Source organism: Rhipicephalus microplus, chromosome 3 (genome assembly GCF_043290135.1).
Source record: "Rhipicephalus microplus isolate Deutch F79 chromosome 3, USDA_Rmic, whole genome shotgun sequence".
Classification (NCBI taxonomy): domain Eukaryota; kingdom Metazoa; phylum Arthropoda; class Arachnida; order Ixodida; family Ixodidae; genus Rhipicephalus; species Rhipicephalus microplus.
In genome coordinates this window covers 20,862,320-20,886,431 of record NC_134702.1, presented here as the reverse complement: position 1 = coordinate 20,886,431, position 24,112 = coordinate 20,862,320, and positions in this window count along the sequence as shown.

The window sequence follows — 24,112 nt, the reverse complement described above, 5'->3', positions numbered from 1 at the left end:
GCCACCGGCAAGCAAAACCTGATTGTGACCGCGGCCCACACTTTGTGATTTACGTGTGTGACGCCCGTGTCCGCATTTGCTTGTTAAAGCGGGCACTTGTGAGCCTTCAAAGCCTATACGTGCGCGATGCTGTGTGGTGGTGACCACTTCAGGTTATCGGGGGTCGCGTTGTGTGCGATGTTCATCGTACGCGTCACCAGTCTATGTACTATTGCACGGTGCGCACCGTGGTCAGGGGCTCTGCAGAGCTTCTTCTTCAAGGTTACCACAGTTCTTAGTCAAGGCTTCTTCAAACAGTAACAGGAGACCTACATTATCACAGTTTCTCATGGGTCCGGCTGTGAAGAACGCGAGTAAGTTGCTTACCCAACACGTTCGCAGCGGCCCGTATCCAGTGCTCTCGCCGTTTTGCTTTGCGAAAGCTACAGAAATTGGCGAAACTGAAGTGCTTTACGCCCGTGTCAATTCACAAAGCAACCATATATAGCGTCGACTGAGGCCTTTCTTCATAAAACGCGGAGCTGTTGAGCCATGCTCTTGTTTTCGGCGTCGTTCAGGCGAGCGAAACAGCAAGCACTTCATGGCGGTTCGGAGATGGTGGTGGTGGTAAAAAACATTTATTTTAGAAAAAGTTTACTAGGGAGTGCCGACGTGGCCCATCGGCGTGCTAGAGTGGCAAGACCCTATTCCGGGACGCCAGTGGAGCTGGAAGCTGCCCGTGCGCGCTCCACCAAGGAGCGTTGTGCAGCCAAGGTAGAGCAGCCGAGCAGGTGCTCCTCCCAAGCCTCTCTAGTTGGGATAGGAAAAGGGGATGAGAAAGGGACGGGATTAACTGGGCACGATGCTACGACGTGATATGTGTCGGCGAGCACATGACAGGTCGAGCAGGTGCCATTGATTTCCGGCAAAAAGTGCCTGGCGACCGCCGGACTGATAAAGGTGTTCGTCTGCAGGCGGCGTAGCAGTCGTTCGTCCGCTTTCTCCAAACCGCGTGCGGGGTCCGGGTAGAGGCGGCGCGAAGCCCGGTAATAAGCCAAAATTTCGCGAAAGCGCGTCAGGTTGGTATTGCCAGATTCCGTCTCGGGACATGGAGGGGCAACGGCCCGGACAGGAGAAGCGCGGGCAGCGGCATTTGCCGCCTCGTTGCCGGGCAGGCCCGAGTGGCCTGGGGTCCACACTATACGATTGGGATGAGTGTTAAAGCGCCAAGAGGCTGCCTGTAGTAGGCTAGCCGCCAGCGGAGCAATGGAACCCTGAAGGTACTGAGAACAGGCCGAGCGCGAGTCCGTCAGGATGGTGCGTGAGGCAGGGTGAGAGGCGGCCAAAGCTATGGCAACCTCTTCAGCGTGCGTTACTGTGTCTGCTCAAAGGAGAGGCCATCTACGTGTTTGCCCTCTGTAATCACGGCAGCCGTGAAGTGACCCGAGGGGGAGGGACCCGAGACGTCCACGTAGAAAACACCAGGGACGATCGGAGTGTCGCGTATGAAGGGCCGCGGCGCGTGCTAGTCTACGGCCAGGATGGAGGTCAGGGTTCATATTACGGGGTAGAGGTTCCACCCATAGCTTTTGACGCCAGAGCTCTGGTACCGGCTGCAGAGGGTCTTGGTCAGATATCGGGTTAAGGCCAAGTCTGTGTAGAAGATGGCGCCCTGAAGGCGTCTGCGACAGACGATTGATTTGGTTAACGCGATGAGCTTCGCGCATCTCTGCAAAGGTGTTGTGTACCCCCAGAGCCGTGAATCGGCTGTTGGAAGTTGCAATAGGTAGGTCCAGAGCGCGTTTGTATACTGAACGAAGAAGGACGTCCAGCTGGTGCTCGTGTCGACGACGCAGGCGAAGGTAAGGCAAGGCGTAGAGGACGCGACTGGTCACAAACGCGTGGGCCAATCGGAGGGACTGAGACCCGCGGAGGCCGCCGCGCTTAGTAGAAACTCGCCGTATCATGCGGCTCACCTGTTCGCTGGTGCGTCTGAGGCCTGCTATTGTGCCCTTTGGATCCAAGGACGATGTGAGGTGAAGGCCAAGAACCCGAATATTTTGCACTGCCGGGACGGGCCCGGACGGAAGAAAAATTTGAGGCGGCGGTAGCGGAGAGACTGAAAGAAGAGCCGATTTAGCTGGAGAGCACTCCAGGCCGCATGAACCTGCGTAGGTGTCCACCAGAAGGGCAGCCTTTTGCAGGCGTTCTTCGATTTGCGCTAAAGAGCCGGTGTTGGTCCAGATTGTGATATCGTCCGCATAAAGTGCGTGTTGTATTCCCTCGACCTCGCTTAGAAGAGAGGGGAGGTTCATCATCGCCAGGTTAAAAAGCAGAGGAGACAGGACTGCCCCTTGAGGTGTACCCCGCGTGCCTAATAAGTACGGGCCATGTTCGGTAGAATTAAGGCGAATGAAGGCGGTGCGATGTGATAGAAAGGCGCGAATGTAGTTGAAAGTCTTCTGCCCGCAGTTTGTGGTAGACAGGTTAGTGAGTATAGTGCTGTGTTTAACGTTGTCGAAAGCCCCGCGGAGATCGAGAGCGAGCACGGCTTTATCGTTATGGCGCATAGTAGTCGGCTCTATGATATCGTGTTGAAGCTGGAGCAGGACGTCCTGCGCCGACAGATGCGGGCGAAAGCCAAACATCGTGTCGGCAAAGGTGCTCCTGGCCTCCAAGTAGGCTGAAAGGCGTTCGCGAACCATGGTTTCCATGAGTTTGCCTGCGCAAGACGTAAGTGAGATGGGTCTCAGTGCCTCAATACTAATGGACTTTGCCGATTTGGGAATGAATGTCACGACCGATGTGGTCCATTCCGTTGGAAGCGGAGAACCGTCCCATATCGAATTTATAAGCTGGAGTAGCGAGAGGTGTGCTTGGTCGGGAAGATTTGCCAGGAGCGATACTGTGATTCCGTCGCGTCCAGGGGCCGTGCCCCATCGCATTTTCGTGAGTGCAAATCGTAAATCAGAAAGCGTGTATGGGGCGTCGAGGTCGGTGTTAGGGGCGCCGGAATACGTATATGCTGGGCCTGCGGGATCAATTGTGCGGCAGATGTAGCGGTCACAAAGTTCTCGCGCGAGTTCATCCGTAGTGCCCTGAAATGCATGCAGAACACGGTGGAGCTGGCGTTGCGTTTCTCCCCTGGTGGTGGAGGGATCGTGAAGGCTTCTAAAGAGTCGCCACGCACTCTTAGAGCTCATCTGGTTTGCAGCCTTCGAACAGGTGTCTGCCCAGTTAGCATCGGAAAGTTGTGCGGAGTATGCGGCCGCCTCTGCAGTGAGCGCCTCAATGCGAGCGCGAAGTTTCCGATTAAGTTTGTTGCGTTTCCAGCGCCTTATGAGCCCGCGGCGAGCGTTCCAAAGATGTAGGAGGTGAGGATCGATCGCAGGAGTCAAATTAGAGGTTGCAAGGGTGCGAGTGTTCGCTTGTTTCATATGAAGAGCGTATGATGCCCACGCTGCATATTCGGTCGAGGAGAGGCCGGCGGGGAATGGTTGCATTCTGAACTGAGTCCAATCGGTGAGACGGGCTTGGCCCCAGTGTTGGCGCATTTTCTGCCGCGGTGTGAACGAAATGCGGAGCAAAAAGTGATCGCTGCCTAGGTTTTCGCCTAAATTTTCCCATGTAGCATCGCGGATGTGACGGGTGAGGGAGAGGTCGGGGCATGTGTCTCGCGTGACCGAGTTGCCGGAACGTGTGGGTTGTGCCGGATCGGTAAGAAGCGTCAGGCTCAGCGAGGAAATGAGCTCCTTAAGCTCTCTGCCCCGGGCCTTCTCGTAGTGGTAACCCCAGTGAGGGCTGGGGGCATTAAAGTTCCCGACAATCACCAGTGGTTGTCGGGCCGCTATACGCAGTGCCCGATGGAAGAGATGCGCAAACGAAGCCCTCGCAAGGCGAGGGGGACAGTACACGTTTAAGATATGTATTGATGGTTGGCCCCTCCGCTGAGACAGCACTGATATCATGCAGTAGTCGTAAGGAAGGTCCAGATCGAGGTCGATCTGTATCGCCGTGTAAGCTTTATGCACGAAGAGGCATGTGGTGGTGCCGCCTACATAGGAGCAGTATCCAGAAAGGGATGGAGCAGGGCCAGATTCTTGGAGCGCCAAAACGGTCGGCTGAGAGCCAAGTGAGCTGAGGAAAAGGGAAAGATGTGAACGCTTTCGCATGTTCCCGAAGCCTCCAGGGTTCCACTGTATGATCTCGAATTTAGACGCAATGTTTGAACGGGACGTACGATTGGTAGCCATTGTGACTGTCCTAGGTTTTATATTTGGTCCTCCATGTCCCGCTCGGAATCCTCAGAGGCAGGGAGGGGCACGGAGGCCGGATTATCCGACGGCGGGGTGGTGGTAGCCACCTTACGACGACGCCGTGGAGCTGTACCCTCACTGCTCACCGAGCAGGAGCGGGAACGCGATGCCTTGGGTTGAAACTGGGTGATTGCCCAGGCTTGAATAGCCTGGGTAACCTCTACTACTATGCGTTGGACCGAGAAGCTGGTGAGGAGGTGATTAATCGAAGCTTCGACGCGCGTGAGGCGTTCCTCTACGCGCGGGGTGTGCTCTTCGCTAGGGAGAGTTTGGTTAGCGGGCAAGAGAACCTGAGGTGCCCCAGGAGCCTCAAGAGCTTCTGGAGTAGATGTTGCACCGGTTCCGAGTGCTGGAGTACACATGGCTGCTTGAACCGGCGGTTTAATGGGAGTGGACTTAGCGCAAGGACTAAGCTTGGACGTAGCTGGCGTAGCCGCCTGGACAGAGGAGGCAATACCGGATGGCCTTGCAGTACACTGTTGTTGGGGTTGAAGTCGCTTATTTAAGAGTTCGAGTTGTTTAGTTAAAAGAGAATTTTGATTTTGAAGTGCCGCAACTTGCTGGCGAAGGGCCGCAAGTTCGGGAGAAGGAGGATCGACAGAAGGGGGTGAGAGAGGCTTAGAAGCAGCTTTCCCTGCCCAACTGCTCACCTGAGGTACCGCCGCTGGTGCTTCGAGCGGTGGGATTGCTTGAGAGTCGGCGTGGAGTGGTGGAGCCGAATGATGCAGGTTTATGCTGCTGTCTGGCTGTGACGAACATGAGGTGGTCCCTCGAGGAGATGTTGAGGGCTGCTTGCGTTTCCAATATTTTCGGTATTTTGCCGTGCAGCCACTGGTCCCAGTCTCATGGGCGCCGTGGCAGAGGAGGCACTTGGGGTGGCAGTCGTGGGCATTGAGACCTGCAGGTGCGGGGGTTCCACATTTCGCACACTGGGTTGGAGTGGCGTGAGGGCACTGAGGTGGTCGATGACCGATGGTACCGCACTTGGTGCATACAGGGACCGTTTTCTTATAGGTGCGGATATACGTCGCCACGCAGTGGTAGAAGAGGAAGCGGGGTAACTTCGTGCCCTCGAAAGTCACCACCGCCGCCGCGGAATCTCCGAGTTTACGGACCACAAGAATAGTACCTTGAGGCCAATACAGTTCAGACTTTATCTTTTCCGGGCTTTCAGCAGGGTTTACATTGATGACGCCCTTGCATGTATCCCCTGGTGCCTTGGCGTGGCCTCGAACGGGCAGCTGCTGATCCCCCACTTGCAGCTGGAAGTCCCCGAGGAGTCGCTGTGCCATAGGCAAAATGGTGGTGCTACAGACCAAGATGTTCTGTTCCCAGATTGCCCACACTTGAATTTGCGTGGTAGTCCGGTTGCCGAGGTAGCTGCGGATGGCGTCGCCCGCGCGATCGGCCGGGACAAATGTGCGTAGCTCGCAGGGAACGCGAGGTTTCAGCACTACAATGTAGTCGTCGCGAGAGAGGCGAGGAGTTTGACGCGGACGCCACTTGCGTTGCTTCGCTGGCTGCGAGGACGGAGCAGAGGTAGGCACACCGCCGGAGGGATGGCGCGCCGGCGTTCCTTGCAAGGCTGGGGAATGGTGGCCCGCTGTGGCGTCTCGTTGTTGTTGAGACGCAGGCTTCGATTTCGCTTGCTTGCGTTGCCACAGTCTCACCATGTCGTCGAGGTATTCATCTTCTGATGGCATGGTGTTTTCGGAGGATGAAATCTCCATAGACAGCATTTGGCTTGAGGTAGGATCATAGCCCGTAACCACGTTAGCGGCCGCCATCGCCGGGCTGAGAGCCCTTAGCGAGACGGCGTTGTAGCCGGGAGTGAAGGACGTCCCTCAAGTTGTCAAAACTGGACCCACCTGGACGAAGGTGTTGTCTAGGCGAAGCGGAGAACTTGGCGGTGACGATAAATCCAAGTTTCAGGGGTACCAAGGTGGATGTCCGCAGAAATAGCAGAAAATCTACGGAGGCGATGTGGAGTGCGTCTGTCACCATCGAGCGCTCGTAGCGCCCCCCGGTTCGGAGACGCGCCTGACTAACGGAGAGAAATTCGCAGCTCTTTTTCTCAGTGTTAAATGGCCAAACACACCTAAATTAACGCAATTGCTGCTTCGCACGCGCTGGTTGCACCTAGTTGTGCAGCGCATTGTGCAAGGGAATCGGGTTTTGCGCCACCCAAAACTGCTCAAACAGGTGACGCTACGTGTCTAAAAAACCCCAAAGTCTGACGTCTATCGTAGGAAACACCCACTTTTTGTTCAAAGAGTGGCAATGTGAGCGCAGCGAAATAAAAACTGTGCTCTTTATATTTACGTATCTATGCATTTTTTTAAATAAAGAAACACACTACCCAACACTTACGTATTGATTTTGCACCTCAAATATGCGTAATATTCGCTTTTTGATTGACAATGGTCACAATTAGTATCAACGCAGCCACCAGATCGAGATGGGTAAGCAGAGGGTTAAACTTTCGCCGGGTGGTTAATCAATAGATAGGCAAACCAACAGGCAGACAGGCAGACCAAGATTGCTCGGTGGAAGTTTCCCAAGAAAGCCTATCGTGCTAAAAAATATTTCACTCCAACAGTACACTCTGTTTCATGCATAATATGCACCCAAGTTCTGCGGTAAATCTGCCAGATGTAGAAGATGTGGCGTAAGGAGAGCATTTTCTGTAATCTGAAATTGGAAGAGTAATTTGTGTACGGTGTTCTCAAGAAGAAAACCTTGGCACTTCAATATTAGCAGACTTTAGCTTTATTTCGGCGAATGATTTAAATTGTGAGAGCACATTCACGGGGCCGCCATGCTTGCACTATATGTATACATTTTCTGCGAAAGGAGCAAATAAAATAGTTTGGAAACCTCTACTTTCGCGACTTAAACAGTGTAATGATAGTCATCTTGGCAAGAATTAAAAAAAGACCTGTCGAGAACAGGTATCATGGCTTTACAGGCATCCCTTATTCGAAGACAATTCATCACTTCAAGGTTCAAGTAGACATTTACATTGTTTGAATTGCAATGCAAACGTAATGTGCAGTCACGTACCTACTCGCGCAGGACACGTACTGCAGTGTCGCCAGCAAGAACGGTCGACTCCAGGAGTTCCTATGGAACGTGACTGCCGACAGCTACCCGTACTGCACCAGTGGAGAATACGGCCGTGGAGGTGGCGTCTATGTCGGCGACTTCCTCGCACTTCTGGCCGCAGTTGTTCCCGAGAGCGTCTCAAAGACCCTCGTGCACCGCGTAGACATAAAGTTGGCCGGCGTCTACACCAGGGGTCAACTGGTCCATGCCTGGGCATACCGGATGCTTCCGCACGTGATGCGAAACGTCACTATCGTTGAGCGTTTAGATGTTGGTGTCGTCGCGAAGTACTTTATAGAGACACAATTAACCCGCCCGAACGAAGATATTTACCCATGTAGTCAAACAGGGAGTGACGGTCTATCTTATGAGGTTATGCTAACTCTGTGCGTTGAGGTCTCGCCTTCGAAAGAGGTGACACCGCAAAGCAACAGTCTAGAGGAGCAACGCTGGAAGCGCAGGACTACATTACCACTTCACAACCAACTGAACAAGCAATGAGCGCCGGATTGACGTTGCTTACAGTCTAACTGATATCCTCATTTACAACAATATCCTCATTTGCAATGATATTCTCATTTACAAACTATAGGCAATATGTCCAGACAGATTCATGGATTCATGCGGAGGCACTAGGTACATACGTCCCCTATACCACATTTGACCCGTAAGAATAAAAAGACTGACCGCTATAGTGCGTCGAAATATATCTATAGGGTTACGAGGAATTATATCCCTGTTGCGGAGGTACTCCAGCACTATACCGCATGTAGCGTGTAACGGAGAGAGCACTCTAGAGGTCGACTCTGGGCACACATGACAAATATGAGTGGCCGGGACAGGCGCGACTTGCACATCTGTCTCTGAAAAGCCAGCAGGCGATACCAAGCTAGGCTTTGCGAGCCACTGTGGCGCAGCGGGGCCACCAAAAGACTGGCCTGGTCACAGTAATCTACCTGGTGTTTTGTTTTATTATAGTTTATCCTCTCTTTTTTTCAATGCCGTGACATGCCTTGCTAATGCCGTGCGTCCTTTGGTTATCTCACTGGCCTTGGACGTGACGCGGTTTGGCTATCTCGTCCAGCAATGTGGGCGGGTAGCGGACACTCATCAAAAGTGACGAGAAAAGCCATTTTATGGAAGAGATTATTTATGCTCGCGCATCCACGCTCAGAGCAAGCACACATAATACCCCCGTATTCACAAACGCCCCTTGACTCGACTTTCACCCTTCACTTGACCGAGCTGAGCACTGCGCCGCTGCTTGGCCGTAAATGACGCTGCGATACCCAAGAATAGCACCAAATTATCACTGATACGCAGTGACTTGCCCTGCCTAGAGATAGCGCTCCCATCGGCTTTCGCAAATGAAGTTGGATCGTTGAGTGAAGGGCCGTTCTAGAATACGGGGGATAGTATTGACCTCAGCTATCATCTCAGCGCGTTCGGCCATTTTCAGGCCTGCTCACCACCACCGTGACGTCACTCCTTTTGACCGAGCGAGAGCACGTACGGGCGGCTGTGAATTCAATGCCACCATCGTCTCCCGTTAAGTCATAAATCGTTCGCGGCGAGTTTTACAAGCTTAACAGCTTTAATCTGCCTTTCGCGTTGAAAAAAAGGCGCTGGTTTAAGTGGTGCATTACGCTTGAAAGCGCGTGGTGATTTATCTGAGAGACATTTCTTCCGCACAAAAGTCAGAAATATTGTGCGCTATCGAACGTGTGGTCGATCAATAAGAGCGAAATTTGATGGCCCAACACGGTGACGAAATACGTTCAATTTGAAAGGTTTCTGCAGATTCGATTGAACTTTTTCGAACATCTGTCTTCGTAGACAGGTAATTATTGAGGAGAGTCTGTGCTCCTGCCACAAGTATATTATTCAGCACAATATCAGGGTGATGAACGTCGCAAGGGAAAACAATCTTTCGTTTCGCAAAAATATCTTGTGACCGCTCCGAGGAACGGCATTTCCTCTTTTGCTCTGGCCCCTCTCGCACTAATGCGTAGTCGCTCGTATGACTTAGGGCCTGCGGAAAGTGTTAGTACTGGGTCTAGACCTCCAGATTAAACCATGTAGCCCCCGTGGGTGCATCCACTGCAGTGCCAGTTCTTGCATCTGTAAACTTGGTGGTGGTTATTAAATATTCTAGTCTTTAGTAGAGCTCATACGCCTGAAAGCAATTTAGGAAAGCGCTTTACCGTATGTGTCTACAGGCATAGGCATTTCACGCAAACATTAGGCTAAGATGTTGGCGAGACTGGCGCAAAATATAATGCTGCAATTGAATGGTCGGAACACCGGCGGGAAAATACTATGCACAAAAACGATGCACTAAGCAATGTAACAGTATTCCTTCCTTTTTTTCCCAACCAAGTGAACGGAGATGATACAAGAAGTCCGCGGTGCTATAATCACCGATAGCGAAACGTTTACAAGCCCTGAGGGAAAACGCATCTTCTGAAAATGTACTACCACGCGCGTTTATTATTTTAATGCCCCAGGGCTTACCTTAACAAGTCAGAAGCTCACGTGACGCCTTCATTTTAGAGCCCGAACGGAACATGTTGGAGATAATGCCACTGGAATGACTTGGAAATATATATTACGGACACACGTACCTTCGGGTTACGAAGAAAACGGTCGTCTATGTCAGTTCGACGAACGACACGAGCCGATTTCGTTCATCGGTTGACCTTAGGAAACACGAACACTCGCAACTTTAGTCCATTAGTCACAACAATTTGCCACTCAGTATCGCCTAACCGGTGGGTTGTGCAGCTGTACACATGGCGAATATCCAGTGCACAAAGCGCATCACATGTCCACACTTAACACGGACACAGCAAAAAAAAACCAAAAAAACACGGTCTTCTCGAATCACCAACAAGCACACCAGCACGCCACAAAAACTTTCGTCAGGCTTGGCAATCGATGTCTGTCGAGCGACGAGAGCAAGCGTATGCACGTTTGTGCAGCGAAACACGACGGTTTAAACAGAATGACGTTAAAGCTCATGGCAGAAACAGTGAGCAGGCCTAATTGGTCCAGTGCGAGGTACTGCGGACTTGGTTACGTGATAACTGACCACAGCAAAGATGCGATAAAGATAGGCCGGGCATTATCGCGGTCATCCGTTCCATATGATCAGCAGCCTCTCACCAGATATGGCTGTCCCCTGCAAGTGATGAAAATTCCGGTCTATGTGCTTGCGATAAGAACCTGTAAGAGAAAATTAGAATGTGCATGCGCGTGTGTTTGTGAATCTCAATCAGTAGGCTATGTATAAACAGTTGATCGATTGATTGATATGTGGGGTTTAACGTCCCAAATCCACCATATGATTAGGAGAGACGCCGTAGCAGAGGGCTCCGGGAATTTCGACCACGTGGGGTTCTTTAACGTGCACCCAAATCTGAGCACACATACCTACAACGTTTCCGCCGCCATCGGAAATGCAGCCGCTGCAGCCGGGATTCGATCCCGCGACCTGCGGGTCAGCAGCCGAGTACCTTAGCCACTAGACCACCGTGGCGGGGCTATGTACAAACTGTAGCGAAGACCAGAGTTTTTTTTAGGGGCGAAGCTCCTTAGGGCGTGGGCTGTGCGTCCCCTGTAGCCTGTATGTAGCCACCTCTAGTTTAGTTCTTGCAGTGTTCACTAGATGGCGGTACCGTCCCCTGTATGTAGCCACCTCTAGTTTAGTTCTTGCAGTGTTCACTAGATGGCGGTACCGTCTCCTGTATGTAGCCACCTCTCGTTTAGTTCTTGTAGTGTTTACTAGATGGTGGTACTTGTAGCTGATGATGAAAAGATGCAAGATGTTATAAACTAGAAAGCGGTACTTGTAGTTGATGAAAGACGCGAGATCTTATAAAATAGGAATGATGTCACATATGGCGCGTGTCATTGGTTGAAGGCAATCGTTCGATTTAGTGCGGCGACGTATGCTAGGGGGAGCGATGTAATAAAATCGAGTGGGAAAAATGTACAGATGATTCATGGTTTACCAGGTTTACCTCCGGAGCTTCGCCCACTCATCATCATTCACTTCGTGGATATGGCGGAATTTTTTCTCTTCTTTTTTTTACTATGCGCCACTTGCCAGCTTGGCCTCACGCTCTAAGAATAGTTGAGAGGCAACAGAAACAATTGAGTAGACTGCGAAATCGGTGCGACAGATGCAAGCAGGGCAGCGCCGCCCTTTAGGTCACAACAAAAAAAGCGACATACTCTGCTGCCAGTTTTATTGCACGTAGGCTCCTAGGTCGGCAGACTTTAATGGGCCTCCAAATTACAGGGGATATTTTGTTGCTCATTAACGCTGGCGTGCGTCAAATGTTCAACGCGCGTATCGGGGTTGACGTGCACCTAAATCTAAATACGCGAGATTCAGGCATTTTAGCCTCCATCAAAAGTATAACCACCGCGACCATTCAGCCATTTAAAGAAGTGGCATAATGGCTGAATGTAAAGTGCTCAAGTAGTGGGAAAAATTGAATCGACTCAGAAAATATAGAATACGCAATCTACTTGCATCAATTACTTCTACTTTATCTTCTACTTCTACGTAATCTACTTGCATCAATAATCTACTTGCATCAATTAGGTGATCTTACTAAACTATTTTTTGCTGAATGAACATAAACGAGAATAATTTTTCTTTCTCCTCTTCTTATACGTCAGCAGAGCTAAGTAAATCATATCTATTGCGCTGTTATAAGCCTTGTGATATGCACTGCTTGAGTTTGAACAACATTCTCTATGACTTAAACTTATTATTGATCACTTGCCTACCACCGCTAGTCTTTTTATTCTCTCGTCACGCATCGGCAAACTTGCATCGTAGACCACCGATTTCCCAAGCAAGCCACGTGGTCCATCATGATTTTGGTTGAAATTCATAAAAGTGGTTTAACAATCATCATCACAAACAACAAGAATCCACGCACGCACGCGCAAGCGCGTTCACGTGTCTCGCAGAAAGACACAGAAGAAGGCTACCATCGTCGACTTTGGCTACGTTTCCTCTACGGCCTGCTTGAAGCACTGAAATCCCTGGTATTGTCCCGTTACCGCCGACACTTGGTGGACGACGTCTAGTCCAGGCTTCAAGATGGCGCAGACCACCAAGGCCAGCCGCTCCTTTTTCACCACTTACTCGGACAGCAGCTCCGATTCCGGCAGCTCAGATTCGTCGGACTTGACTAGCTCTACGGCCCCTGCGAAAGACACCACCGCGATAGCCGGTGGTATTGTAAAGCGCAAGACCTCTCGCTCCAGGTCCCTGAAGTCGCCGAACCTCCCGGAACAATCAAGGACGATCGAAGACCTGCTGCACTTTACGCGAGTCTCGAGCTCGGCCATCATCCCCACCGACTATCCCATCCTGGTCGCGCCACACGAGGACATGCGACGTCTCATGGGCGTACCCCGACGACGTCGCTTGACGGCCGTCGAGGCTCGACGCCACATGCGCAACGAGCTGGGACGTCTGCGCGCCAGCGTCTCTCAGACGTGGTTCCTCTGCCTCCTGGTTCTGGCCGCTCTGTCCGTTCCCGCGGGCCTCGTCATCGCGCCATTCATCCCGTTTGGGGACTCGAGGTCGACCACGGCATCCTACCCGGGTGGCTGGACGTTGCCGTTTACGGGCGACCCGTGGGCCAACGTGTCGCGCGATTGCCTGCGCCCAGTGAGGCTTAACGACGACATCAGGCAGCTCAACACGCACAATATCCCCGTGCGCGCCGTCTCGACGCACAGGGGCGATCTGATCTGCGTGTTCAACAACTCGCGCTTCCGCAAGGCCCAGCGGTACGACTTCGTGCCGGAGATCATGCCGCTGTCGCTGTGCAACAGCCTCCTCTACTGGTCGGTGGCCGTCGTCGACGGCGTTGTGCGCAACCGGGTACCCGAGTTCGACGTCCACTACGGCGTCTACAGGCTTCCCGAGCTCGTGCGGCGATTGGCCACGGGCGGTTCCCTGCCCCCGCTGCTCATCGGTGTGGGTGGACATCGAGAGGACAGTGCGCACTTGTCCAGGGTGGGTCGTGATTCGGTCGTGCAGAGCAAGTTCGGCGCGAGCCTGCTGCGTTTCAGCGACAAGCACGGCATCGGGGGCGCCGTGATTGATTGGAAGGTATTCACTCAACCCCTTCAATAATTCGCATCTTGAAGTCAATATCATATAGCATGACATCGGATATTCCAGAGACTTTACAGAACCGATGTCACCGTATTGCGACGCCGGCTTCAGTGATGAAACAAAAAAAAATCAACTGAATATATTTCGTTTAGCTGCTGGTGTGAGGACATGCAAGCAATTACATTCATTGAAACAGGGTGACTTTTTTTCTCTACTTGTTCCTCACGACATTAATTTTCATCCGTAACACTAAAAAACACTTCGTAGATATTGTAGTGGAACAAAGAGCGACAAAATGTTGCAGTGCATTATTTTGTTTGTGTAATGATATAGTGTATGAACAGCCTAAATGACGGGAAATAAATAAGTGTGACAGGACTGTGCAACAGATTACAAACTTCATAATCAGTCACAACGTACTTTTACAAGCGCCACGCCGATGCCGAAAGCCCCACCGGCGCTGGTGTCAACCTTCTGTGGAGCTTTTCTTGATTCTCCAATGTTCACGTCACTAGAGGTAGAAAAGCTCTTGCATCACTCGGGGGCTCTCTTTTTCATGAAAGACGTAGTTTTTGAGCGATTGACACGTACGAGATGCTACTTCGGTAGCCTTCATTTCTTCGAGTTAAATCCTTTTAGCCTCTTATCCGCATTGCAGATTTGCTCGCAATGCTGTAAATCCGGTGCGTTAATCAGCTTAAGCTGTCGCATAATAACCCATAAACGAATTTCCAATTCCAACACTTTCAACGTCTCTAGGCCAAGTTGTGGTCGGGCTCAAATGCTCGATGCAGTCGTGAACGAACGAAGCAGTTAGAGTATTTATTTGTTCTGTTTCTATAAATAATTGTTTAAGTTTTACGCCTAAAAACGCGACATGATTGAGAGATAATGGAGGGCTTCGAAAGCTTCGATCACATGGGGCTCTTTAACGAGAACCGAAACTGAGCCCACGGGCCTTTGAGCATTTAAGCTCCATTAGAGTGCAGACACCACGGTTGGGATTCGATCCCGCAACCTTCGGGTCAGCAGTGAAGCATCGCAAGTACTAGATGAAACGAGGCCGGTGTTCTATTCTTTATCGACAATCGCCAAAATTCACTCTGACATGATGGGGAAGAGGGAACGAAGATTAGTGTGGCCCAAGTTGGCACTGTTATTAGCAGGTTATAGTTGTAGCTCACCATACAGCTCGGTGGCACAATACCTCCATAGCAAATGTCGCGCGTTCGAGACCGAGTGAAGCTTAAACCGTCGACTCAGGACCTCACCGGTCCGTGCGGCTATCCCGAAGACATCGCATACCTCGCCCGAGTGATCGCTGCCGTGAAGAGAATAAGCGAGCTCAACTCGGTCGACTACGCGGTCGGCCTCATCATTCCGGCGGAGCCGAGGTTGGCGCGAGCGGTCACCCGAGCCGTGACGCCACTGAGCACCAGCTTCATCATCTACGAGACGCACAGGATCCACCTCGACGACGTGGTCACCATGTGCGAATCGGCCACGACCGAAGCGGTCGCCCTGCTCGCCGACATGACGAGTGTCGCGGCGGCGGCGGCGGCAACGCGCACGACCGCCACGGTACCAAGGCTGTGCGCCACGTTCACGGCCGGTTTGCCGACGTCTCGAGCCTACGAAGTTACGCCACCCGCCATCGTCCCGGACTCTGTGACCCAGGGAAACATCAGCATGACGCCCGGCATTCTTGCCCTGTACGAGTTCTGCGCTCTTACGGCAGTCAGCCCGGTAAGAACTCCCTCCTCGGATAGGGATTGTTTGCTCCGACGTCGTCACAAATGCCGCCATCACGGGCTTAGTCGCACGCTCACGAGGGCGGCATTTGCGATGACTCCTTATTGCCAGTTTTTTGCACTATTGGCGAATAAAGAGCGGGATGTATTGCGCATAAGATGAATTGGACATTGTGACTAGTCACGGCGTGCTTCCTTAACCTCAATGTGCTGCTTATTAGTACAAGTTGACCACTTCAGCGAAGACAGTGCGATGTTCACCGGCTCAGTCCTTGTGCCATGTTTCAAGATGAACGTCCGAAGTATTAATTTTTTTAGCTGGATATGAATACAACAATGAACAAATAGCGCATGCGCATTGATAGTACGGCTTTGTTTTATATATGTGAAAAGAGAATATTCCAAGTAGCCATGGAATGGGCGCACTAAAGCAGCTTATTTCCATCCGAATTCACCCCCCCCCCCCCACACACACACAAATCACAGCATATCGACGGAGTGAATGATGATGAGTGGGGCGAACCATCCATCAGCCCGTCCCCGCTTCCATCCGTCCACGCGATCATCCATGTGTCCATCCGTCCGTCCGTCCGTCTCTTTGTCTATCTGTCCGCCCGTCCATCCGTGCGTCCATCTAGAGAACACTCCAAGTACCGCCATCTCGCATATCTCCTGTGGCACATACTCGCTCCGTGCGTCCATGCATCCGTCCGTCCATCTGCTGGTCTATCTGTCCGTCCGTCCGCCCACGAGTCCATTCAGGCGCCCATCTAGTGAACACTCCAAGTACCACCATCTTCCATCTCGCATCCTGGTAGCTACGTACGACAACAATGGAGGATGGACAGACCCCCGCCTTAAAGTGTTCCTCCAACACTTTTTGAGCATGGTCAGAAAACGCTGCTGATCGTTGGTAGAGGCTGCCGACTACATGCAAGCCAAATATTATAGCGCAGCGCGCGGCCTGGAATTCACAATAAATTATCAAAGGCAGCTGAAAATTGCTTTCTCTTCTCTCGACAAATAACGGAACAAGCCCAATATTCACTCGTAGTAAGCCCATCTATCAGTCATTGGCTGATTTGAACATGGCGCGCACGATCGTTACAGATTTCGCCGTGGGAGGCCGCTAATTCTCCACACGTGTGCGGGCAATCGCATTGAAAAACGCGCGCATTACAAGAAAAAAAAAAGAAAAAAGTTCTCAAGGTCAGGAGGCGCGCGTGGCGTTTTTTGTTTGCCCCTCCCATCCTTCCCTGGTTAGCTTTCAGCGCTTTCTTCACAACAAGAGAAGAGAGAATGCGATTGCAGCGTGTGACAATTCTTTGTAACTCCGTCCGTACTGGACATAATTTTTAAATTTTGTGGCGTTGATTTTTTTTTTGAGGCAATACGTCTTTTCCAGTGAATTAATTCCATGGTTACTCAAAAAGTTTCAGGGCCCCTTTCAGGGGCTTCGCCCCTAAAAATTGAAATTCGTACTGTATGAGCGGAGTTACAAAGATTTGCCGGGATCTTTAATTGTATTTTCTCTTCCCTCGTCCCTACGCAGCTCTGCAAGCTCAGCTGGGAGGGATGACACGGGGGCGAAATACGTCACGCACACATTGTGACTTTGGGCCCCCCCCTTTTTTTTTCTTCGAATGCATGGCTTCTCGATTGGATCACACGTGCACACGACCAGGATTTGCGGGCAATTGCACGTAGCGCCACCTCTAGTCTGCGACATGGGTGGCCTGCCGTAACTGAAGGGAAAATGGGCGAAAAAAAAATCATATCTGACGGAAAAACCTGGTTATCAAAAAACGACACCCGGTTTTAAACAACAGCGACTCACTTGAACAGTCTGGATAAGTTACAGTGTAGCACTGCAGGCCACCTGGATTCCCACAAAATTTAGCAATGGGAGTATTTAACAATGGGAATACTTAACAACGGGAACCGATGTGTTTCTAACGGTGGTGTTCAATTGCACTGGGAAGCCACACACTTCATAGGGCGATACTGCAAGTTTACCTATAAATTTACCAGTGTGACCTATTACACATAGCCCGGAATAGTTTTCAATAACTAGCTTTCTTTTTCGAAAGATATGATTTTGTGTGACCTATTACATATAGCCCGGAATAGTTTTCAATAACTAGCTTTTTTTTCGAAAGATATGATTTTGTCTCATATTTCCCAATCAGTTATGACAGGCTCCCGTTCCCTTCACCCGAGAGATGGCGCCACCTTCAGATGTCCTCAATTGTGAACAGTCACGACCTCCAGCGGCTGCCCCAATAACGACCGAGCGCGCCATGCTCAAATCAGCCACTGGCTGATACACTGAATGGGACGAATCATTTTTTTCTGTTGTGGCGCCGTTTGTCGAAAATGAAAAAGGAATTTTCAGCTGATTTTCAGAACTATTTGAAAATTCCAGGCCGCGTGCAGCGCTCTAATAGTTGGCTTGCGTGTTCTCGGGAGCATTCACTATATAGTATACCAATCGACAGCGGTTTCTGACCATGCTCAAAAAGTGTTCCAGAGTTTATTACTAAACTTGCTAAAAACAACTTATCTACTTTATTTTCTTTCTTGGAACTTAATGTGGAGGATATTAAAATAATTTTATCAGTTTGCAGGCAGTGGGTGACAATTCCAGCCTACACGCTGTTACTCCTGCGCATGTTTGAAAACGTTAATTGTTGCGGATTTCTACGACGCACAGGTCACCCCGTATCCGAATGCCAGCGACTGCTCCAGCATCTCGAAGCGACTTGTGGGACAAGCGACGAAAGAGGTGACACTTCCGGACGGCACCATTGTGGCGGCCGGAACGGCCATTCACGACTACTACGCCTTCGTGTCGGTCGGCACCATTCATTCCGAGTTCACCGCCACTTCAACGGTGGACACCCTGCGCTGCGCGGCGGTGTACGACCTGGACTTTGACCTGTACAGAGGCGGCTGCGTGAACGTGCAGCCGCACTTCGGTATACTGAACATCGAAAGCGGTCTGCGGTGATAACACTTCGGTATACTGAACATTGAAGGTGGTCAGCGGTGATAACACTTCGGTAGACTGAACATCGAAAGCGGTCTGCGGTGATAACACTGGTGCTGACTGGTCGCTGCCGAAAGTACGGTTCTGTGTTTAACGATTATATACGTGGTCATTGTGGAAATATGTATGATTCATTGAGAAACCTTGGCGATAGCGCGTGATTACTCCAAACAAAGAAGCCGATTAGAGAGTGAGAGAGTGTGAGAAACAACTTCGACGTCATAAGATTATAGGGTGGCTTAGTGGCCCTGCTGGTGTCGCATGTTCATAAAGGTAAGCTCGGCACTGAATTCACGAGAACGGGACAGCGAGAACGCACACAAGCGCAATTTTCAACAGTGATCTATCGGAAGCCGGATCACAAAATGTATACATGAAAAGACGAGCACTCAACCCGGTGCGTAAATGTGGTGGCATGAAGAAGTGACAATTCTTTCCCGGAAAATGATCAAGATGGCCGCACTAGCACGTTGCAATCACGTGGCTTCATCTTTATGCACGCGGATAGCCGAGCACTTGTGTAACGCTCACTTGCGTGCACATGCATGTGTTGTCTCTCTTCCGTTCTCGTCAATTCGCACTTACTTTTATGAGCAAGTAATAAGGTAGATGCATTTCAAATCCCAATGACAGAGTAGCAACTATTACACGCTTCATTGTTTTCTCCATATACCCGCTATGATCTCGGCTATGAGTAGTGGTATTTAAACAATTACTCTGGGAGTTTCGATTCCCGAAGCCACGACAGGATTAGGAGTAACGCCGTAGTGAAGGGTCGTGAATAATGCCATTATATCCCCCGTCGTATTATCGAGAACCATTCATTGGCACGTATCCAACTGACAACAACGAAGGGGCATATTTAAAGTGACCCTTGTAATTTTTTAAAGATTGTTTAGTGGACCGGTTAGACTTTGGCTCTTTTTGTCTGTCTAGGCACCTACGTTCGGGCGCTACCATGGCCATCTCCTTCGTATATATACCAAAATTGCAAGGACGTGAATACAGAAAGAACACCATTGACAGGTCAGGACATGAAGGAGCAGCGTTGTTTAGTTAAGTAGGGTGAAACACGAGCATATCGTCGTCATTTCTGTAGAATGCAAAACTAGGTCGCATATAACATACTCAAGCCTAGTAAATCTTACCATGAATAAAATGGTTCGTGCATACGACCCACGATGAATAACGCCGAATACGTGTAGCCTAATAATAAGCGTCATAGGCTTACACATTCAAAGTGGCTCAGCGTTGACAACGTGACGACGAAACTTCAGCAAGGATCACGCGAGGAGGCGATTCGGCTGTCAAAAACTAGCACATTTATTTTTCAATCATATCGTCTTTTACGCGATAAGCAGGAATTCTTAGTGTTGATATGATCAATTGGAGAAGTGATTGCCTTTGTATATCTCGTACTACAGAGGGTCACACTTGTTGGGAGATTTAGAATAGCGTGAGCGGCTGTTACGGGCGTTGCGTTTGCGTATGGGCGCCATGTGTGGTATTAATTTGAAAGTGGAGAGTCCAGAGCACTTATTAAAGATATATGTATTTTCTTTTAGTATGTTAGAATAAAAGAGAAAACGGAATTTGGAAGATGACATCAATGAGAAGAGCAAAATGCGATCAATTATTGTTTATATTGGATATGCGTACACATTTTTCAACCTAGGCAGAGAAAGTATGGGGGCTCAAGTTTTCAGTATGGCGAACGTTTAATGTATTTGCACTGTCCGCTTCACATACGTAAATTTTGAGAGAGAGGTATTCGTTAATATGCTCTGCGTTACCATTGGGACGGCTCACGGCTCTCCTTTAATTGAGTACCAAGTACTCGAAATCGTTGAACACATCATTCTAAACAGACTTTATTACTTTCGGGCAGATTGCTGGGCTGGGCTCCCACCTAAGAGCTAACGAAGAGACCGTGTCTCCCGGCAGCTTTCTTGGCCTTCTAGATTGCCCAGAGTTGCTTGTCAAGGCTCGAACTGAGAAGCGCAGTCCGCCAACGCGCCCGAAGGTCTTCATTGGAGGCCGTTACCCCAGAAATTCTTATTAATGCTGGACATTCCCATAGTATATGGTCAAGAGTGGCTCTGGTGGTACAGTACTGGCATAGATTAGAACTATAGACGTCGGGATATATGTGGTGCATGATGACAGGGTTCGTGTATGGGCGTGTTTGTAGCTGTCGCCACTGAACGGAGTGGGCCCGATTTTAGCTTGGGGTGAAACGGGCGGTACTCCCGCCTTTGCAGTCGATAGTGTTGAGTTATGTCATTAAATTTAGTGAGCCGATCGTCCCATTCCCACACCGGCGCAGAAAGGCCCGTTTGGGTGGCCGCTTCATCTGACGTGACTTGGAACGTAAGACTTCGAGCCATGTTGTGCGCCATTTCATTCGGATGGGCCTCGGAGTAAATCGCTTCGTTTCTTCTAGGAGTTGTTGTCGAGGGCGCTTCGCTCGTCTTCTCATTGTTGCCGGTTCTTTCTGCCCCTGGCGCAACCGCTGCGAGGCGGTTGCAGCGGGCCATCGCCACCGTGCACTCTTCCCCATCCTATATTGATTGTACTCGGAGCTGCTGTCTGTTTTGTCGGAGAAGCTCTTGTTCCTCCGTGAAGATGAATTCCTTCGGCACTGGTCTTGCCCTTTTGTGTCGGTCTGGGACGGACGAGTGAAACTTGTCCTTCGGCCGGCCTGGTATTGGTAGGCTGATGTGTGGATGCGATGACGGCAGAAATGACATGCCAACATGTATATGCGTATTGTGCATATTGACACAATGTGACTTCAAATTACGCGCGCTAGCAAATACTTGTGCCTTCTAGATGATTTGCGATGCACGGGCCTGCGGGACCCAGCTGCGCGCGAACCGGGTTGAAAGAAAAGAAGAACGTAGAAGAAGAGGCAGAAGGCAATCCTCGAGACAATCTAGCTGTGCTATAATTCTCGGGCACAAGTTCGCCCAGCCTACGTTAGCTTATTAAAAGAGTTTATTGAAAAGTGCGTTACAAATCTGGTGGAAGTGCTGGGTGTGATGCCAAGCCCCTCTCGAGTGACGGAGCACAGTCCAGAACCACAGCGATTTCGACCCAGCGAGCTGACGCCTGTTCATCAGCGCTGCAGTCGACGCCTACGTGGTGAGGGTCCTGAATTTTCACCTTTATCGACTTCGCTTGGAACATCAACGGCTGTGAACGGGTACGCAACTGACATGACAGCTCAGGTCACTCCAGCCAACATTGTCGTAAACCAGCCAATGCTACCAAAGCCTTTCCACGGTGAAAGCTACGAGGACGCAGAGGACTGGCTTGAGCACTTTGAACGCGTCGCAAAGGCTAACGGATATGGGGAAGAGCGCAAACTTGGAAGTGTTTACTTCGCACTGGAAGATAGCGCACGAACGTGGTATGAAAACCACGAAGCCACCTTCCGGTCATGGAATGATTTTCGACGGGAGCTGCTCGCTGCTTTCCCGAACACAGACCGCAAAGAGAGAGCTGAAGCTGCGCTCCAGACAAGAAATCAGCGCAATAACGAAACTGTCGCCATGTATCTGGAAGACATGTCTCGCTTATTCCACCGAGCGGATCCAAATATGAGCGAAGACAGGAAGCTGCGCCATCTGATGCGAGGCGTGAAGCAAGAACTCTTTGCCGGACTAATTCGAAGCCCGCCGCGCACCGTCGCCGAGTTTCGTTCCGAGGCGACTACAATGGAAAGGATGCTACAACAGCGAGCAAGGTTATACAACCGGGATGCGATCGTCACTTCCTTGGACATGTTGCCACCAGCCTTCGGTAACGGCATGGAAGCACTACGCGAGCTGGTGCGGTCTGTTGTGCGAGAAGAGCTGCAGAGGCAGCGTCTTGACCAGAACGCTCCAATGCTTTCGTCTCTGGCCGATGTGATCCGTGAGGAGGTCAGGCAGGTGGTACGCGAACCTTTCAGCAACGCACAGCCAGGGCCGCCACTGCCACAGAAGACGAGAATGACGTATGCTGATGTGCTACTACGAGGACCTCCAGGACGTGCGGACGTCGCGGTGGCTACACCTATGCAGTACCCGATGCCGCCGAGCACCCTGCAGCCAACGCCAGAGAGGAGACTAAGAAAGAGCGATGTCTGGCGCACTCCCGACAGGATACCGCTGTGTTACCACTGTGGGGAGCCTGGTCATCTCTACCAAACGTGCCACTACCGCCAGGCAGGACTCCGTGGTTTTCCTGTTAATGCACCTCGACCACGAAATGGTGAACGTCCCTTCGAAATTGAAGAACACCTGTCAGGTCGTCAAACCTCAAGTGGCTTCCAACGACACCAACCTCGGGCAATGACAACGGGGAGGTATAGATCGCCTAGCCCCCGACCTTCAGCAAGCTCCCCAAGGTCTCGTTCCCCAAGCCCGCGTCGGGAAAACTAGAGTCAGCGACCTGTGGAGGCAAGGCCGCTGTCGACGCTAATGCAGAAAAACCTCCATTGCTGACTCTGAACGACGACCGATTCAGAAACCGGTGCTTCGATAGTGACGTTGCTTCCTATTTACGTGTGTTCGTTGACGGCTACGAAGTCATCGGACTGGTAGATACCGGCGCAGATTATTCAGTGATGAGTAGCGGACTTTCTAAAATACTAAAGAAAGTGCTGACTCCTTGGAAGGGACCACAAGTTCGCACAGCAGGAGGGCACCTCATCGACCCTACTGGAATATGCACAGAAAGAATCGGAATACGGGGTTTCACGTACGTCGCCAGTTTTATTGTGCTGCCGGAATGCTCAAGAGACTTGATTATCGGCTTGGATTTCTTACGAGCTAATGGCGCTGTAATTAACTTGCGGGAATCTTCCGTCTCATTCTCGACTAGGCACGCGATTGGTACCTTTGAAACGGAAGAAAACGTATATGACCTTTGTATTGCAGATGATGGCGTCATGGCTCCGCCGAGACCGAGCATATCTGTCGCAGTAAACAACAAAGCATTCAGTGAATTCGAAGGATTTGCTGACAACAACACTGCCTTACTACTCCAAAGAGGAATCTGCATGGCACGAGGCCTTGTTAAGTTACGTGACGGATGTGCAAATGTTCTACTCACAAACTTTGGAAATGAGGTGCAGCACGTTGCAAAAGGAACCGTCATCGCCAGTCTGAATGATTTCGTCCAGGTTACGGAGGTGCGAACTTTTGAAACCAATGATTCTGATTTCGAATACGTGGGGTCTGTCCTTGCAGCCATCGACATCGAGCCAGGCCTACTACCAAGCGAAAAAGAGCAAATAGAGCGTCTTTTAAGAGAATTCGCCGAATGTTTCTCGTTGTCATCTAAGGTTCGACGCACTCCTGTCGCTAAACATCGCATCATTGTCGACGAGCCAGTGAGGCCAATACACCAGCATCCCTACCGAGTGTCACCAAAAGAAAGAGAAGCTATTGGTAATCAGGTTAAAGAAATGCTCAAAGACGATGTAGTCCAGCCTTCATCAAGTCCATGGGCGTCACCTGTTGTTCTTGTGAAGAAAAAAGACCGAACCTTACGTTTCTGCGTTGATTATCGGAAGCCGAATGCCGTCACCAAACGGGATGTTTATCCTCTGCCAAGAATTGATGACACTCTGGATAGACTGCGAAATGCCAGGTATTTTTCCTCATTGGATCTTGCAAGTGGGTATTGGCAGATAGAAGTGGACGAAAGAGATCGCGAAAAGACAGCGTTTGTGACACCAGACGGTTTATACGAGTTCAAGGTACTCCCTTTTGGC